Below are 17326 nucleotides of genomic sequence, written 5' to 3'. Positions count from 1 at the left end.
AATCTTCCTCAACTGAGGTCAGCTAACTGCTGTTTAGATTAGATTAGATTACTTACAGTGTGGAAACAGGCCCTTCAGCCCAACAAGTCCACACCGACCCGTCGAAGCGCAACCCACCCAGACCCATTCCCCTACATTTACCCCTTCACCGAACTCTACGGGCAATTTAGCATAGCCAATTCACCCTAACCTGCACATCTTTGGACTGTGGGAGGAAACCGGAGCACCCGGAGGAAACCCACGCAAACACGGGGAGAACGTGCAAACTCCACACAGACAGTCGCCCGAGGCGGGAATTGAACCTGGGTCTCTGGCGCTGTGAGGCAGCAGTGCTAACCACTGTGCCACCATGCAACCCTATTATGGAACTTGTTTGCCTCGGTGCTGTGCGATATACCGGGGCAGAGATGGGGTGGAGCCATCTCACAGCCCCTGCCCAGTTACCCCTCAGCTGTCACTCTGGGATAGTGCTTAATAAAACTGAGACTTGGCACAGAAAGAGTCCATTCAACCGACCGGGTCAGTGAAACATCCATCTAATTATAAAATCGTAGAGGTTTACAGTCGAGAAGGAGGCCATTCGACCCATCGAGTCTGTGCTGGCTCCTGAAAAGGCCACTCAGTCAGCCCTGTTCACCAGCCCTATCTCCGTAGCCCTATAAATTTTAATTAGATCCACTTCCAAGCCCCATCCTTAACCTCGGCGTATCTTACACCCCTTCAACTCCTGCGCTCCTTATAAAAAGCTTCCTCAAGTTTTTGGGCCACACAGAGGATGGGATAACAGAAGTCCATCATGGTCTCCCCCTTGCTCCTGAGCTCCCTGCTGCTCCGGGCTCCGTTGGAAAACTCGAAATCGCAGCGCGACAAATAATCCAACATAAATCGTTCGGATACTGCTCCCCCAACATTTGGATGGATCCTGGGATGGGGATCCAAGTTATCACCCTCTCAGATACCCACTGGTGGTGATCGTTCTGCAGGGATGTACCAATCTTGGGAGAAAGCTACCAGGAGGAAAGGGGGTCAATCCAACATTGTTAAATATTCAGTGGGTTCTTGGCCAATCAAGTCTAGACCCACACCGTATCCCTGTAATCCCACATTTACTGTAGCTAACCCACCTAGCCTGCGCATCCCTAGACACTATTTGGCAATTTAACATTGTCATTCCAGTGTAACCTGCGCACCTTTGGATTGTGGGAGGAACCCCACACTGACTTTTGGAATATTGCGTGCAATTCTGGTCTCCTTCCTATCGGAAAGATGTTGTGAAACTTGAATGGGTTCAGAAAAGATTTACAAGGATGGCGCCAGGGTTGGAGGATTTGAGCTACAGGGAGAGGCTGTTTTCCCTGGAGGCTGAGGGGTGACCTCATAGAGGTCTGTGGGGCCGTGGGGGGCATGGATGGAGTGGGTGGGCAGGGTCTTTCCCCTGGGGTTGGGGTCCAGAACGAGAGGGCATAGGTTTAGGGTGGGAGGGAATGGTGCAAGGGAGACCTGGGGGGGTAACATTTTTGGGCAGGGGGGGGGTGGTGCATCTGTGGAATGGGCGACCAGGGAGGTGGTGGAGGCTGGTGCAATTGTGGGATTTGGGAGGCATCTGGATGGGTATATCAGTGGGAGGGGTTTGGGCCAAGTGCTGGGAAACAGGACTAGATTAGGTTGGGATATCTGGTCGGCATGGATGAGTTGGACCGAAGGGTCTGTTTCTGTGCTGTATATCTCTATGACTCTATGACACGGGGAGAATGTGCAAACTCCACACAGACAGTCACCCGAGGCTGGAATCGAACCCGGGTCCCTGGTGCCATGAGGCAGCAGTGCTAACCACTGAGCCACCGTGCCACTCAATATTCAGTGTCTTCTTTTCTGTTTAATATTCAGTGCTGTTTTTTTCCAATGGGGGCAAGAAACTGATTACAATCAGTGGGACCAGCAGTGTCTGCTTGGTCAAGGGGAAGGGTAACTGGATCAGCGGCTAGATTTACAGATCTACAGATCTATCCCGATCAGAGGCCATGTGCTGCAGAAGGCTGTCACAGTCCGGACTGTCACATGGGAGGAGATGGCTAATGGAAAGGCAGGAGTTGGACGGGAAGGTTCCATGAGGGAAGCCTGGGTCTAGACAAGGCCCAGAGGTTGAGATTGTAATCTAGACGGGCATGAAGGTCGAACCTGCTCCACAATCTGATTGTCTCCCTCAGTGCCATTTTCTCCACAACATCCCCATATCCGTTGACACCCCTAACAACCGGAAATCTCTGTCTGGAACAATGATTCCACCGCCCTCTGGGGTCGAGAATTCCAAAGGTCCGCACCATCCTCAAGTTGAAGCGATTCCTCCTCAGCTCAGTCAGAAATGACCTGCCACTTATTCAGAGACTCTGCCTTCATGTTCGAGACCTCCTTAGTCAGGGGGACACATCTTTTCAGACTCCTGATGAAAGGCTCTTGCCCGAAACGTCGACTCTCCTGCTCCTCGGATGCTGCCTGACCTGGCTGCGCTTTTCCAGCACCACGGTCTCGACTCTGATCTCCAGCATCTGCAGCCCTCACTGCCTGCTGGTTGATCTTTCCTGTATCTACCCGCTGTGAGGACTTTCTACATTTTAATGGGATCACCACACGGTGTTCTTACTCAAGAGAATTCAGTAACAGCCTCCTTGTGGGACAGCACTGACACCCACCTGCTGAAAATCTATCACCCCCAGAAGCTGACAGGACAAGTTGAATCAAGGAATGGCCTCCAGGCAGAGGGGAGCCATTTGGGAGCCAATCCGAGCTATCTGCACAGGAAATCTGTACCTTTTCCTCAGTGCACAGATGGGCCGAATGGCCTACTCTAGCACCCGTTTAACAGTGAGTAGGATTGTCTGGTGGGGGGGGGGAACATTGAAGCTGCTTTCTGACTGGTTTTGGGAGGCGGGAAAATTAAAAATGGCAGCTGCACGCGGATGTCGGTTCAGAAAGCGATGGGTGGAGAATCGAGGGTGTTCTGGGTATCCCCGTCGCCTCGTTGGGGGGTAGATCCACGGCAGAGGGGTTGGTAAAAGAGCGACGCCTTGTGGACTGGGTTCCTGTCGCTACGGGAACGGAGCGTTGTCAAAACATGGTGGAAATAAAGTGAACTGATTCATTGAACACGTCCAGAGTCACATGTCTCGTTCGTCTGCGTGGGGGGTCAAAGGTCTAAGGCCAAAGGCACACAAGTCCAGATCATAATGGAGTACAGGAGAATCTTCTGTTCTCCTGTAGGCTGGGTCAGAGGTTACTGCATTGAAGGGGAAATTAATTGCGGGGATAAGGATGATGAAAGGATTCAAAACAGTGGATTGAGAGGAGTTGTTCCATCTTGTGAGAGAAAGAGTTGGCCGTGTCCCTTGTGGAGTTCGGGGGAGGGGGGGCATCAGAATGATCAGCGGGAATCTGAAAGTCTGAGCCAGGGACAGTCAGGAGTGACAGCAGAAAACGTCTCTGCAAACAAGAGGCTTAATGGGAAATTTCAAAATCTAATTGGAAGGTTTTTGTAAGGGGTGAGGGAATCTGGGTGAAGGGAACAAGGGCAGACAGACACAGATAAAATATATGTCAAACCTGATCAAGTTCAGTCTCAGGACAGGCTGCAAGGGCGGAATAGCCTCTCCTTAGCTCGAGGGGCTGATATAAATCTCCAAAGGGAATCGTTTAGTTCAGCAGAGGACTCCTTCAACGTTCGATCAGAAAGGGTTAATGTCCCACTCTACAAGCTGGAGAAAATACTCCGGGATAACACTCCTAGTGCAGTTCAGAGGGAGTGCCGCACTGTCAGAGGGTCAGTGCTGAGGGAGTGCCGCACTGTCGGAGGGTCAGTGCTGAGGGAGTGGGCACTGTCGGAGGGTCAGTGCTGAGGGAGTGGGCACTGTCAGAGGGTCAGTGCTGAGGGAGTGCTGCACTGTCGGAGGGTCAGTGCTGAGGGAGTGGGCACTGTCGGAGGGTCAGTGCTGAGGGAGTGCCGCACTGTCGGAGGGTCAGTGCTGAGGGAGTGGGCACTGTCGGAGGGTCAGTGCTGAGGGAGTGGGCACTGTCAGAGGGTCAGTGCTGAGGGAGTGCTGCACTGTCGGAGGGTCAGTGCTGAGGGAGTGCCGCACTGTCAGAGGGTCAGTACTGAGGGAGTGCCGCACTGTCGGAGGGTCAGTGCTGAGGGAGTGGGCACTGTCGGTGGGTCAGTGCTGAGGGAGTGCCGCACTGTCGGTGGGTCAGTGCTGAGGGAGAGCTGCACTGTCAGAGGGTCAGCGCTGAGGGAGTGCCGCACTGTCAGAGGGTCAGTGCTGAGGGAGTGGGCACTGTCAGAGGGTCAGTGCTGAGGGAGTGCCGCACTGTCAGAGCGTCAGTGCTGAGGGAGTGCTGCACTGTCAGAGGGTCAGTACTGAGGGAGTGCCGCACTGTCGGAGGGTCAGTGCTGAGGGAGTGGGCACTGTCGGAGGGTCAGTGCTGAGGGAGTGGGCACTCTCAGAGGGTCAGTGCTGAGGGAGTGGGCATTGTCGGAGGGTCAGTGCTGAGGGAGTGGACACAGTCGGAGGGTTCGTGCTGAGGGAGTAGGCACTGTCGGAGGGTCAGTACTGAGGGAGTGGGCACAGTCAGAGGGTCCGTGCTGAGGGAGTAGGCACTGTCGGAGGGTCAGTACTGAGGGAGTGCCGCACATTACAGAGGGAGTGCCGCACTTTCGGAGGGTCAGTCCAGAGGGAGTGCCGCACTGTCAGAGGGTCAGTACAGAGGGAGTGCCGCACTGTCGGAGGGTCAGTCCAGAGGGAGTGCCGCACTGTCAGAGGGTCAGTACAGAGGGAGTGCCGCACTGTCGGAGGGTCAGTACAGAGGGAGTGCCGCACTGTCAGAGGGTCAGTGCTGAGGGAGTGGGCACTTTCAGAGGGTCAGTACGGAGGGAGTGCCGCACTGTCGGAGGATCAGTACTGAGGGAGTGCCGCACTTCAGAGGGTCAGTGCTCAGGGAGTGCCGCACTGTCGGAGGGTCAGTGCTGAGGGAGAGCTGCACTGTCAGAGGGTCAGCGCTGAGGGAGTGCTGCAGTGTCAGAGGGTCAGTGCTGAGGGAGTGGGCACTGTCAGAGGGTCAGTGCTGAGGGAGTGCCGCACTGTCAGAGGGTCCTATACACATCCCAAACTCAATACAGCTCACTGTAACATATTGATAGACCTCACTCTATGTCATGGTAACACTCTGATATACCTAATACTCCTCACTCTAATGACATACCCTAACACCCATCGCTAAAACACTCTGACATGCCATACACGTTTCTCACTGTAACATGCTGTAATACTGCACATCCCTCATTATAGCATTCAGATATTCAACACACCTCACTGTAAAAGTCCCTGATGCACCCCACACCTCTCACTGTAACACTCTCTGATATACGACACCCCCCTCACTGTAACATTCTTGATATACACCACACCCCTCACTGTAACACTCTCTGATATACCCCATAACCCTCACAGTAACACTCTCTGATATACCCCACACCCATCACAGTAACACTCTCTAATATACCCCTCAGCCCTCACTGTAACACTCTCCGATATACCCCTCAGCCCTCACTGTAACACTCTCCGATATACCCCACACCCCTCACTGTAACACTCTCCGATATACCCCACACCCCTCACAGTAACACTCTCTGATATACCCCACACCCCTCACTGTAACACTCTCTGATATACCCCTCAGCCCTCACTGTAACACTCTCTGATACACCCCTCACCCCTCACTGTAACACTCTCTGATATACACCACACCCCTCACTGTAACATTCTCTGATATACCCCACACCCCGCACTGTAACACTGTCTGATACACCCCACACCCCTCATTGAAACAATCTCTGATATATCCCACACCCCTCACTGTAACATTCTCTGATATACCCCATACCCGTCACTGTAACACTCTCCGATATACCCCACACCCCTCACTGTAACACTCTCCGATATACCCCACACCCCTCACTGTAACACTCTCCGATATACCGCACACCCCTCACTGTAACACTCTCCGATATACCGCACACCCCTCACTGTAACATTCTCCGATATACCCCACACCCCTCACTGTAACACTCTCCGATATACCCCACACCCCTCACTGTAACACTCTCCGATATACCCCACACCCCTCACTGTAACACTTTGATATACACCACACCCCTCACTGTAACACTCTCCGATATACCCCACACCCCTCACTGTAACACTCTCCGATATACTCCACACCCCTCACTGTAACATGCTCTGATATACCCCACACTGTAACACTTTGATATACACCACACCCGTCACGTAACACTGTCTGATATAGCCCACATTCCTCACTGTAACACTCTCCGATACAACCCACATCCCTCAAAGTAACACTCGCTGATGTACCCCATACCCCTCACTGTAACACTCTCTGATATACCGCACATCCCTCACTGTAACATTCTCTGATATATCCCACACCCCTCAATGTAGCACTCTCCGATATACCCCACACCCCTCAATGTAGCACTCTCCGATATACCCCACACCCCACCTGGTAACACCGCACACCCCTCACGGCAACTCTCTCCAAGATGCCCCACACCCCTCACTGTAACACTGTCCAATACACCCCAAAACACTCACGGTCACATACGTCGATACAATTCACACCCCTCACTGTAACACTCTCTGATATACCGCACACCCCTCACTGTAACACACTCCATTATACAGCACACCCCACACTGTAACACTCTGATACACTCCGCGCCCCTCACTGTAACAGTCTGATATACCCCACACACCTCACGCTAACACTCTCTGATATACCCCACACCCCTCGCTGTAAACTTTGATATACACCACACACCTCACTGTAACACTCTCTGATATACCCCACACACCTCACTGTAACACTTTCTGATACACCCCACTTCCCTCACTGGAACACTTTCTGATATATCCCACACCCCTCACTGTAACACTCTCCGATATACCCCACACCCCTCACTGTAACACTCTTTGATATATCCCACACCCCTCACTGTAACACTCTCTGATATACCCCACACCCCTCACTGTAACACTCTCCGGTACACCCCACACCCCTCACTGTAACATTCTCTGATATACCCCACACCCCTCACTGTAACACTCTCTGATATACCCCACACCCCTCACTGTAACATTCTCTGATATACCCCACACCCCTCACTGTAACACTCTCCGATATACCCCACACCCCTCACTGTAACACTCTCTGATATACCCCACACCCCACACTGTGACACCCTCTGATACACCCCATACCCCTCACAGTAACACTCTCTGATATACCGCACATCCCACACTGTAACACTCTCTGATATATCACACACCACTCACTGTAGCACTCTCCGATATATCCCACACCCCTCACTGTAACACTCTCCGATATACCCCACACCCCACACTGTAACACTCTCCGATATACCCCACACCCCTCACTGTAACATTCTCCGATATACTCCACACCCCTCACTGTAACACTCTCCGGTACACCCCACACCCCACACTGTGACACCCTCTGATACACCCCATACCCCTCACTGTAACACTCTCTGATATACCGCACATCCCACACTGTAACACTCTCTGATATATCACACACCACTCACTGTAGCACTCTCCGATATACCCCACATCACTCAATGTAGCACTCTCCGATATACCCCACACCCCACCTGGTAACACGCTCTGATACACCGCACACCCCTCACGGCAACTCTCTCCAAGATGCCCCACACCCCTCACTGTAACACTGTCTGATACACCCCAAAACACTCACAGTCACATACGCCGATACAATCCACATCCCTCACTGTAACACTCTCTGATATACCCCACACCCCTCACTGTAACAACTCTGATACACTCCACGCCCCTCACTGTAACAGTCTGATATACCCCACACACCTCACGCTAACACTCTCTGATATACCCCACACACCACACTGTAACACTTTCTGATACATCCCACTTCCCTCACTGGAACACTTTCTGATATATCCCACACCCGACACTGTAACACTCTCCGATATACCCCACATCCCTCACTGTAACACTCTTTGATATATCCCACACCCCACACTGTAACACTCTACGATATACCCCACGCTCCTCACTGTAACACTCTTTGATATACCCCACATCCCTCACTGTAACACTCTCTGATATACCCCACACCCCACACTGTAACACTCTCTGATGTACCCCACATCCCTCACTGTAACACTCTCCGGTACACCCCACACCCCACACTGTGACACTCTACGATATACCCCACGCTCCTCACTGTAACACTCTTTGATATACCCCACATCCCACACTGTAACACTCTGATACACCCCACACCCCTCACTGTAACACTCTCTGATATACCCCACACCCCTCACTGTAACACTCTCTGATATACCCCACACCCCTCACTGTAACACTCTTTGATATACCCCACACCCTTCATTGTAACACTCTCTGATATACCTCACACTCCTCACTGTAACACTCTCTGATATACCCCACACCCCTCATTGTAACACTCTTCGATATACCCCACACCCCTCACTGTAACACTCTCTCATACACCCCACACTCCTCACTGTAACACTCTCTGATATACCCCACACCCCTCACTATAACACTCTGATACACCCCACAACCATCACTGTAACAGTCACTGTTTCACCCCACACCACTCACAGTAACAGCCTCCAAGGTACCCCACACCCCTCACTGTAACACTCTCTGATACTCCCCACACCCCTCACTGTAACACTCTCTGATATACCCCACGTGCCTCACTGTAACACACCCCGATGTACCCAACACCCCTCACTGTAACACTCTCCGATACTCCCCACACCCCTCACTGTAACACTCTCTGATATACCCCACGTGCCTCACCGTAACACACCCCGATGTACCCAACACCCCTCACTGTTACACTCTCTGATATACCCCACACCCCACACGGTAACACTCTCTGATATACTCCACATACCTCACTGCAAAAATCTCTTATATATCCCACACTCCTCACTGTAACACTCTCTGATATACACCACACCCCTCACTTTAACACTCTCTGAGATACACCACGCCCCTCACTGTAACACTCTCCGATATACACCACGCCCCTCACTGTAACATTCTCTGATACACCCCACACCCCTCACTGTAACACTCTCTGATATACCCCACACCCCTCACTGTAGCACTCTCCGTTATACCCCACACCCCTCACTGTAACACTCTCTGATATACCCCACACCCCTCACTGTAGCACTCTCCGTTATACCCCACACCCCTCACTGTAATACTCTCTGATATAAAATACACCCCTCACTGTAACACTCTCTGATATACCCCACACTCCTCACTGTAACACGCTCTGATATACCCCACACCCCTCACTGTAACACTCTCTGAAATACCCCACACCTCTCACTTTAACACTCTCTGATATAAAATACACCCCTCACTGTAACATTCACTGATATACTCCACACCCTCACTGTAACACTCTCTGATATACTCCACACCCCTCACTGTAACACTCTCTCATACACCCCACACTCCTCACTGTAACACTCTCTGATACACCCGACACCTCTCACTGTAACACTCTCTGATATACCCCACACCCTTTTCTGTAACAATCTCTGATATACCCCACACCCCTCACAGTTACACTCTCCGATTTACCCCACAGTCATCACTGTAACAATCTCTGATGCACCCCACACCCCTGACAGTAACACGCTCCCATATAACCCACACTCCTCATGGTAACACTCTCCGATGTACCCCACACCCGTCACCATAACACTCTGATATATCCCACACCCCTCACTGTCACACTCTCTGATATACCCCACACCCCTCACAGTAACACTCTCTGATATACCCCACACCCCTCACAGTAACACTCTGATACACCCCACAACCATCACTGTAACAGTCACTGTTACACCCCACACCACTCACAGTAACAGCCTCCAAGGTACCCCACACCCCTCACTGTAACACACTCCGATATACCCCACGTGCCTCACCGTAACACACCCCGATATACCCCACTTGCCTCACCGTAACACACCCCGATGTACCCAACACCCCTCACTGTTACACTCTCTGATACTCCCCACACCCCACACGGTAACACTCTCTGATATACTCCACATACCTCACTGCAACACTCTCTTATATATCCCACACCCTCACTATAACACTCTCTGATATACCCCACACCCCTCACTGTAGCACTCTCCGTTATACCCCACACCCCTCACTGTAACACTCTCTGATATAAAATACACCCCTCACTGTAACACTCTCTGATATACCCCACACTCCTCACTGTAACACGCTCTGATATACCCCACACCCCTCACTGTAACACTCTCTGAAATACCCCACACCTCTCACTTTAACACTCTCTGATATAAAATACACCCCTCACTGTAACATTCACTGATATACTCCACACCCTCACTGTAACACTCTCTGATATACTCCACACCCCTCACTGTAACACTCTCTGATACACCCGACACCTCTCACTGTAACACTCTCTGATGTACCCCACACCCTTTTCTGTAACAATCTCTGATATACCCCACACCCCTCACAGTTACACTCTCCGATATACCCCACACCCCTCACTGTAACACTCTCCGATAGACCCCACACCCCTCACAGTTACACTCTCCGATAGACCCCACACCCCTCATAGTAACACTCTCCCATATACACCACACTCCTCACGGTAACACTCTCCGATTTACCCCACAGTCATCACTGTAACAATCTCTGATGCACCCCACACCCCTGACAGTAACACGCTCCCATATAACCCACACTCCTCATGGTAACACTCTCCGATGTACCCCACACCCGTCACCATAACACTCTGATATATCCCACACCCCTCACTGTCACACTCTCTGATATACCCCACACCCCTCACAGTAACACTCTCTGATATACCCCACACCCCTCAAAGTAACACTCTGATACACCCCACAACCATCACTGTAACAGTCACTGTTACACCCCACACCACTCACAGTAACAGCCTCCAAGGTACCCCACACCCCTCACTGTAACACACTCCGATATACCCCACGTGCCTCACCGTAACACACCCCGATATACCCCACTTGCCTCACCGTAACACACCCCGATGTACCCAACACCCCTCACTGTTACACTCTCTGATACTCCCCACACCCCACACGGTAACACTCTCTGATATACTCCACATACCTCACTGTAACACTCTCTTATATATCCCACACCCTCACTATAACACTCTCTGATATACCCCACATTCCTCATGGTAACACTCAACAATATACCCCACAGCCCTCAGTGTACCACTCTACGATACACACCACACCCCTCACTTTAACGCACTCTGATATACCCCACACCCCTCACTGTAACACTCTCTGATATACCCCACACTCCTCACTGTTACACTCTCCGATATACCCCACACCCCTCACTGTAACACTCTCTGATATATCCCACACCCCCTCACTGTAACATTCTCTGATATACCCCCACCCCTCACTGTAACACTCTCTGATATATCCCACACCCCTCACTGTAACACTCTCTGATATATCCCACACCCCTCACTGTAACACTCTCTGATATATCCCACACCCCTCACTGTAACACTCTCTGATATACCCAACACACATCACTGTAACTCTCTGATATACCCTACACACATCACTATAAAACTCTCTGATACACCCCACACCCCTCACTGTAACACTCTGATATACCTCACACCCCTCACTGTAACACACTCCGATACACCCCACACCCCTCACTGTAACACTCTCTGATATACCCCACACCCCTCACTGTAACACTCTCTGATATACCCCAAACCCCTCACTGTATCAGTCTCTGATATACACCACTCCCCTCACAGTAACACTCTCTGATATACCCCACACTTCCTCACTGAAACACTCTCTGATATACCCCACACCCTTCACTGTAACACTCTCTGAGATAACACACACACCCCACTCTAAGACCCGCTGATACACCCCTCATCCCTTACTGTAACACTGTCTGATACACCCCATACCCCTCACAGTAACACTCCCTGATATACACCACACCCCTCACAGTAACACTCCCTGATATACACCACACCCCTCACTGTAACACTCTCTGATATACTCCACGCCCCTCACTGTATAACGTTCTGATATACCCTTCATTCCTCACTGTCACACTCTCTGATGTATCCCACACCCCTCACTGTAACACTCTCCGATATTCCTCACACACCTCACTGTAACTCTCTCTGATATACCCCACACCCCTCATTGTAACACTCTCCGATATACCCCACTCCTCTCACTGTATCACTCTCTGATATACCTCACTCCCCTCAGTGTAACACTCTCTGATACCCCCCACGTCCCTAACTGGAACACTCTTTGATATACCCCACACCTCTCACTGTAACACTCTCTGATATACCCCACACCCCTCACTGTAACACTCTCTGATATACCCCACACCCCTCACTGTAACACTCTCTGATATACCCCACACCCCTCACTGTAACACTCCCTGCTATACCCCACACTCCTCACTGTAATGCTCTCCGATATACCCCACACCCGTCACTGTAACACTCTCTGATATACCCCACACCCCTCACTGTAACACTTTCTGATATACCCCACACCCCTCACTGTAACACTCCCTGATATACCCCACATCCCTCACTATAACATTCTCTGATATACCCCACACACCTCACTGTAACACTCTGCAATGTGCCCCACATCCCTCACTGTAACACACTCCGGATATACCCCACGCCCCTCACTGTAACACTCCTTGATATACCCCACACTCTTCACTGTAACATTCTCTGATATACCCCACACCCCTCACTGTAACACTCTCTGATATACCCCACACCCCACACTGTAACACTCTCCGATATACCCCACATCCCTCACTGTAACATTCTCTGATATACCCCACACCCCTCACTGTAACACTCTCTGATATACCCCACACCCCTCACTGTAACACTCCCTGATATCCCCCACACTCCTCACTGTAACACTCTCCGATATACCTCACACCCCTCACTGTAACACTCTCTGATATACCCCACACCCCACACTCCTCACTGTAACACTCTCCGATATACCCCACATCCCTCACTGTAACATTCTCTGATATACCCCACACCCCTCACTGTAACACTCTCTGATATACCCCACACCCCTCACTGTAACACTCCCTGATATCCCCCACACCCCTCACTGTAACACTCCCTGATATCCCCCACACTCCTCACTATAACATTCTCTGATATTCCGCACACCCCTCACTGTAACACTCTGCAATGTGCCCCACATCCCTCACTGTAACACACTCCGGATATACCACACACCCTAACTGTTACATTCTCTGATATATCCCACACCCCTCACTGTAACACTCTCTGATACACGCCATATATCTCACTGTAACACTCTCTGATATACCCCACGCCCCTCACTGTAACACACCCTGATATACCACACACCCCTCATTAAAACACTCTGTGATATACCACACTCCCCTCTCTGTCACACTCTCCGTTATACCCCACACCCCTCACTGTAACACTCTCCGATATACCCCACACCCCTCACTGTAACACACTCCGACATACCCCCACCCCACACTGTAACACTCTCTGATGTACCCCATATCCCTCACTGTAACACTCTCTGATATACCCCACACCCTCACTGTAACACACTCTGATACACCCCACACCCCTTACAGTAGCACTCTCTTATATATAAGTTAATAAGGTACGGCTCATTTCTAAACTCCCTGTATTGAATATAAGTTTATTGCTTGATTTTATAGCAATTGAGTTAAGCTTTCTTGTTTAGTATTGTGTGGGCGTTCAGATAAGTCGGGTATGGATGCTAGGGCAGTTGCTTGCTCCTCCTGCAGAATGTGGCACGTGAGAGACATGACACATGTCTCCGCTGGCTACATCTGCGGGAAGTGCACCCAACACCAGCTCCTTGAAAACCGTGTTAGGGAATTGGAGCTGGAGCTGAATGAACTACGGATCATTCGGGAGGCTGAGGGCGTAATTGAGAGGAGTTACCGGGAGTTGGTCACTCCTGAGGCTCAGGATGAGGATAGATGGGTTATAGTCAGGGGGAGGAAAGGGGACAGTCAGACAGTGCAGAGATCCCCTGTGGACATTCCCCTCAGCAATAAGTATACTGTTTTGGATACTGCTGGGGGGGATGACCTACCAGAGGAAAGCCATAGTGGTCAGTTCTCTGGCACTGAGCCTGACACTGTGGCCCAGAAGGGAAGGGGCAGAATAGAAAAGCGCTAGGAGACTCGATAGTTAGGAGAATTGACAGGAGATTTTGTGGTCAGGATCGGGATTCCCGGAAGGTATGTTGCCTCCCTGGTGCCAGAGTCTGGGACGTCTTCGATCGGGTGTATAAGGTTCTAAAAGGGGAGGGCGAACAGCCAGAAATCGTGTTACATATTGGCACTAATGATATAGCCAGGAAAAGGATCGAGGATATAAAAAGTGATTTCAGGGAGTTAGGGTGGAAGCTGCAGAGCAGGACGAACAGAGTAGTGTTCTCGGGTTTACTATCACGAGATAGCGAGGCGAGGAACAGGGAGCGGGCGCAGCTTAACACGTGGCTGCGCAGCTGGTGTAGGAGGGAGGGCTTCAGGTATGTTTTTTGCTCCTGGCTTTACTAAAGAAAAGGACCTTGTCTTGAATGAAACCATTGAGGAGCAGGTAAGCATGCTGGAACAGATAGAGATTGAGGAAGCTGATGTGCTGAAACTTTTGACAAACATTAAGATTGACAAGTCGCCAGGCCCGGACCAGATTTGTCCTCGGCTGCTTTGGGAAACGAGAAATGCAATTGCTTCGCCACTTGCGAAGATCTTTGCATCCTCGCTCTCCACTGGAGTCGTACCTGAGGACTGGAGAGAGGCAAATGTAATTCCTCTCTTCAAGAAAGGGACTAGGGAAATCCCCGGCAATTACAGACCAGTAAGTCTCACGTCTGTCGTCTGCAAGGTGTTAGACAGGATTCTGAGGGATAGGATTTATAACCATCTGGAAGAGCATGGCTTGATTAAGTGCAGTCAACACGGCTTTGTGAGGGGCAGGTCATGCCTCACAAATCTTATAGAGTTCTTTGAGGATGTTACTAGACAAGTTGATGAGGGTCAAGCGGTGGATGTGGTGTATATGGACTTCAGCAAGGTATTTGATAAGGTTCCCCATGGTAGGCACGTTCAGAAGGTCAGGAGGAATGGGATACAGGGAAATTTAGCAGAATTGGCTAGTCGACAGAAGACAGGGAATGGTAGTGGAAGGAAAATTTTCTGCCTGGAAGTTAGTGGTGAGTGGTGTTCCACAGGGCTCTGTTCTTGGGCCTCTACTCTTTGTAATTTTTATTAATGACTTGGATGAGGGGATTGAAGGATGGGTCAGCAAGTTTGCAGACGGCACAAAGGTTGGAGGTGTTGACTATTGTAGGCTGCATCATGACATTGCAGAGGATGGGCTGAGAGGTGGCAGATGGAATTCAACCTGGATAAATGCGAAGTGATGCATTTTGGAAGGTCAAACTTGAAAGTTGAGTACAGGATTAAAGACAGGATTCTTGGCAGTGTGGAGGAACAGCAGGATCTTGGTGTGCAGGTACATAGATCCCTTAAAATGGCCACCCAAGTGGACAGGGTTGTTAAGAAAGCATATGGTGTTTTGGCTTTCATTAACAGGGGGAATGAGTTTAAGAGCCGAGAGATCTTGTTGCAGCTCTGAAAAACTTTGGTTAGACAGCACTTGGAATACTGTGTCCAGTTCTGGTCGCCCTATTATAGGAAAGATGCGGATGCTTTGGAGAGGGTTCAGAGGAGGTTTACCAGGATGCTGCCTGGAATGAAGGGCTTATCTTACAAAGAGAGGCTGACTGAGCTCGGATTTTTTTCATTGGAAAAAAGTAGGAAGTGAGGGGACTGAATTGAGGTGTACAAGATAATGAGAAGCATAGATAGAGTTGATAACCAGAGACTTTTTCCCAGGGCAGACATTGTTAACACGAGGGGTCATAGTTTTAAGCTGGTTGGCGGAAAGTATAGAGGGGATGGCAGAGGCAGTTCTTTAGGCAAAGAATTGTATGAGCATAGAATGCGTTGCCAGCAGGAGTTGTGGAAGCAAGGTCATTGGGGATATTTAAGAGATTGTATCACTATATAGACTGCACTCAATGCCAGTGTGGGACGTATCACGATATAGACTGCACTCAATGCCAGTGTGGGATGTGTCACTATATAGACTGCACTCAATGCCAGTGTGGGATGTGTCACTATATAGACTGCACTCAATGCCAGTGTGGGATGTATCACTATATAGACTGCACTCAATGCCAGTGTGGGACGTATCACGATATAGACTGCACTCAATGCCAGTGTGGGATGTGTCACTATATAGACTGCACTCAATGTCAGTGTGGCATGTATCACTATATGGACTGCACTCAATGCCAGTGTGGAATGTATCACTATATGGACTGCATTCAAATTCATTGCGAGATGTATCACTATATAGACTGCACTCAATGCCAGTGTGGGATGTATCACGATATAGACTGCACTCAATGCCAGTGTGGGATGTGTCACTATATAGACTGCACTCCATGCCAGAGTGGGCTGTATCACTATATAGACTGCACTCAATGCCAGTGTGGGATATATCACCATGCAGACAGCACTCAATGTCAGTGTGGGATGTGTCACAGTATAGACTGCACCCAATGACAGTGTGGGATGTGTCACTATATAGACTGCATTCAATGCCAGTGTGGGATGTATGACTATGCAGACTGCACTAAATGCCAGTGTGGGTTCTATCACTATATGGACTGCATTCAATGCCAGTGTGGGACATATCACTACATAGACTGTACTTAATGTCAGTGTGGGATGTATCACTATATAGACTGCACTCAATGCCAGTGTGGGATGTATCACTATATAGACTGCACTCAATGCCAGTGTGGGATGTATCACTATATAGACTGCACTCAATGCCAGTGTGGGATGTATCACTATATAGACTGCACTCAACGCCAGTGTGGGATGTATCACTATATAGACTGCACTCAACGCCAGTGTGGGACGTATCACTATATAGACTGCACTCAATGACAGTGTGGGATGTATCA

The sequence above is a fragment of the Chiloscyllium plagiosum genome, unplaced genomic scaffold (assembly GCF_037043375.1).
Source record: "Chiloscyllium plagiosum isolate Xiang-an unplaced genomic scaffold, Cpla_swu_hap1 HiC_scaffold_44, whole genome shotgun sequence".
Taxonomy (NCBI): domain Eukaryota; kingdom Metazoa; phylum Chordata; class Chondrichthyes; order Orectolobiformes; family Hemiscylliidae; genus Chiloscyllium; species Chiloscyllium plagiosum.
This window is presented reverse-complemented; position numbering follows the sequence as displayed.